The following is a 4,456-nucleotide window of genomic DNA, read 5'->3' on the forward strand; positions in this document are numbered from 1 at the left end:
TAATGTTCCCAATCACTTTTAGTACATTCTTTTCCTTAACTATGGCTTAATGCATAGTTGTGTTGGATGGCCTAGTTTGCAATGTTAGAATATGGATGTGAGCGAATTAATAAATACAGCATTAAAGAATACTGTTCGGGTTGGGAATGGTGGCTCACGCCTGTAATCCCAGCACAATGGGAGGCCAAGGCGGGTGAATCAACTGAGGTCAGGAGTTCGAGATCAGCCTGAAAACCATGGAGAAACCCCGACTCTACTAAAAATACAAATCAGCCTGTCATAGTGGCACATGCCTTTAATCCCAGCTACTCGGGAGGCTGCGGCAGGAGAATCACTTGAACCTAGGAGGCAGAGGTTGTGGTGAGCCGAGATCATGCCATTGCCCTCCAGCCTGTGCAATAAAAGCTAAACTCGATCTCAAAAACTTAAAAAAAAAAAAAAAAGAAAAGAATGCTCTTTGTTGACCATTTGATGGGCTAGTCTTGGTGCTTCCTGGTGGGCGAGGAGAGCCCTGCCCCATTCCTACCTATTCCAGTAGACATGGCATAAGAGTGATTCTCACTTTCTGCTATAGCCTCTTTATCCATTGGCTGAAGTGATTCTTTTTTAACGTGTCTTATAAATGCTTCCATACTAAAAAAAAAAAAAAAAATGAATTGACTCTTATAGTGACTCTTTTGGGAATTCTTACCCATAATTCCATAATTTGTTTGAACTCGTAAAAAGTGGAAGTATGCCGAGCCCAGTGGAGATTCCGTCTCAAAAAAAGGAAAAAAAAAAAAAAAAAAAAGAAAGAAAAGGAAGTAAAGGGAAATATACAAATAGACAAGGTGTTATGAGAGAGTTGCTAAATGTGATTCCCCCGAATTGTCCAAAGAGACCACCTCTGGGGGTCTATTCACAAAAGACTCTTTAGAAGTGCAGACTCACGCATTTGAGAATCACTCAGGGAAATCTGAAGATGACCCGTGGTGGGGGTATAAATGGATTCGTAAATGTGTCTTGTGATTGTGTGAGAGTGTGTCTGTGTGTTTGTGTGTGTGCTGTCATCTGTGGAGTGGGGGATACTCTTTTGCCTTGAGGAAGCTCATCTCTATCCCCTTACTGTGGGCTCTACCGTCTGTGCCTTGTATCCAGTAGAAATAAAACAATTTGCTGTAGAAATGGAGTTTTATTTTATTTCACTTTATTTTGTATTATTATTATACTTAGACCGGGTCTCACTCTGTGACTCAGGCTGGAGTGCAATGGCACGATCTCAGATGACTGCAACCTCTGCCTCCTGCACTGAAGCCATCCTCCCGCCTCAGCGTCTGGAGTGGGGAGATCCCACACCCGTGTAATTTTTGCGTTTTTTTCTAGGGATGGGGTTTCCTCATGCTGCCCAGGCTGGTTTCCAAACCCTGGGCTCAAGTGATCCACCCGCCTCAGCCTCCCAAAGTGCTGGGATTACAGGTGGGAGCTACTGTGACCGGCCAGAAATGGAGATTTTTTTTTTTTCGGTTTTTGAGACGGAATCTCGCACTGTCGCCCAGGCTGGAGTGCAGTGGAGTGACCTCGGCTCACTGCAAGCTGTGCCTCCTGGGTTCACGCCATTCTCCTGCCTCAGCCTCCCAGACAGCTGGGGCTACAGGCGCCCGACACCATGCCCAGCTAACTTTTTCTGTATTTTTCTTTGAGTAGAGACGGGGTTTCACCGTGTTAGCCAGGACGGTCTCGATCTCCTGCCCTCGTGACCCACCCGCCTCAGCCTCCCGAAGTGCTCGGATTACAGGCATGAGCCACCACGCCTGCTTCAGGCGTAGCAGGGCAGAGCTCTTTTAACACCCCACAGCCTGAAGGGACGACGGGAGGGATATATATGTATATATAGAGTGTATATATATATACACACACACACATACATATATATATACACTCTCTCTCTATATACATAGTATGTATACTCTCTATATAGATATATAGTAGGTATATATACTCTCTATATACGTATATTGTATGTATATATACTCCCTATATACATATATAGTATATATATACTCTCTATATACATATATAGTATATATATACTCTCTATATACATATATAGTATATATATATACTCTCTATATACATATATAGTATATATATATACTCTATATATATACACACACATATACACACATGTACACATATACATACATACATACACTGTATATATATATATATATATATCTATAGCTATACACTATATAACTATATCTATATCGAGAGAGCTACTCCAGATCCTCATGCCTAAGGGGTCTGGATGCCTGGACACAACGCCCTGCTCAGGATATATCTGCTGAACTTATTTATCATCAAAATTGGGGAAAAGAATATCAAGAGACATTCTAGTGAATTACTTGAATGCCAAATGTTTTCCCCCTGCCCTCACTGTATAACGATGGTCCCATATCCTCTGGTTGATAGGATTAATTACCCATGCCAGTATGGTGGCTTCTTTCCTCTTGTGCTAGTCTCATAGCAGTCATAGTCATACGTTTTTTTGTTTTTTTTTTTTTTTGAGATGGAGTCTAGCTCTGTTGCCAGGGTGGAGTACAGTGGCACGATCTTGGCTTACTGCAACCTCTGCCTCCTGGGTTCAAGTGATTCTCCTGCCTCAGCCTCCCAAGTAGCTGGGATTACAGGCACATGCTGCCACACTCAGGTAATTTTTGCATTTTTAGTAGAGATGGCGTTTCACCATGTTGGCCAAGATGGTCTCGATCCCCTGACCTTGTGATCTGCCCACCTCGGCCTCCCAAAGTGTTGGGATTACAGGCATGAGCCACCACGTCCGGCCAGCAGTCATAGTTTAATGTCTGATGGGACTCTCACTGTGTTTCTTGGTGGAAATGTTCCCCTCTGGGAACCAGGCCCTTTAGATTATTTCTTCAGCTTTCCCCCCAACAGCCCCATCCCCCATCCTATACGAAGAACACTGGTGTTCGCAACTATTTTAGGCTTCAGGTGGGAGTATCAATGCATTGATAGCACCCCAGGGTAGCACAGAAGCTGATGGAATTCCTGGGCAAAGATATGAACTTTCCTGCCAAGTGATGGGCAAAAGTAGATTCTGAGAAGCAAAGGGGTGACCAATGCTGAGTATCTTCCATTGTCTCAATGAACCTACCTCTTCTATGAATGACATTGATAGGCTTCCTTGCCTTATGGCTTTTGGTTTGGTTTGGCCAGTGGGGAGGCCAGGCATGAGATCAGAAGGATGAAGGCGAGTGAGGTCTGACCCTGGCTATTTCCTGCAGGAGGACCTGGGGCTGGATGCTATCCCTGACTGACCTACTCTCAGCTCCTGGAATACAGCCGTCTCCTCTCGTCTCCAGATTCAGTTGTTCCCTCCCTTCGTCCCTTCAGGCTGTGGGGTGTTAAAAGAGCTCTGCCCTGCTACGCTACTGGGTGCTTTACAACTTTTTGTGGTTTCCCTGGATCCTGTCCACAGGACTGAGTAGACCCTTTATGAAAACTCTACTTGAATTGTCCTAGTCTGTGGGCGTCAATGTGAGTTCCTGCTGGGACCCTGACTGATGTGCCAACTCACTGAAATAAGGAAAAGTCCTAACAATGTCTCAGAAAACCCAACAAGATCAGGATCCACCATGTCTCTGACCACATCATCTTCTACTGCTCCCTCATCACCCCTTTGTTCCACTCCAGCTGTATTGGCCTCCTTGTTGTGGGCCTTTGCATGCCAACACTACTCTTGCAAGACAAATTCATGACTCACTGTCCCAACTTGTTCAGATCTCCGCTCAAATGCTCCTTACCAAGAGGCTTTCTTTTCCTAGTTATATAAAATTATTATTCCCAACCCCCCTTAACTCTCCTAAAATGCTTTTTTTCCCATAACTCTATAATACCATATTTTCTTGATTTTTCTATCATCTGTTCCTCCTCCATTAGGATGAAGTATTTCAATGGCAAAACTTTGCCTGGCACACAGAACATACTCTGTTAATAGGGTAGTGGTTAAGTGCATGGACTGTCTGGGTTCAGATCTTGGCTCTACCATTTACCAGTCAGTGAATGCAGACAAGTAACTTAAGTGTATCATACCAGTTTTCTCATCTGTAAATTGGAGATAATAACATTACATACTTAAGTTTACAGTGCATACTGAGTTAATACTTACATGGCATTTAGAAGGGGGCCTGATCTATGGGAAGTGCAATATAAATGTTTGACCATCAGGAGTTCGAGACTAGCCTGGCCAACATGGTGAAACCCCATCTCTACTAAAAATACAAAAAATTAGCTGGGCGTGGTGGCAGGTGCCTGTAATCCCAGCTACTCAGGAGGCTGAGGCAGGAGAATCACTTGAACCTGGGAGGCCGAGGTTGCAGTGAGCTGAGATCACACCATTGCACTCCACCCTTGGTGACAAGAGCAAAACTCCATCTAAAATAAATAAATAAATAAA

The sequence above is a fragment of the Pongo abelii genome, chromosome 20 (genome assembly GCF_028885655.2).
Source record: "Pongo abelii isolate AG06213 chromosome 20, NHGRI_mPonAbe1-v2.0_pri, whole genome shotgun sequence".
Lineage (NCBI taxonomy): Eukaryota > Metazoa > Chordata > Mammalia > Primates > Hominidae > Pongo > Pongo abelii.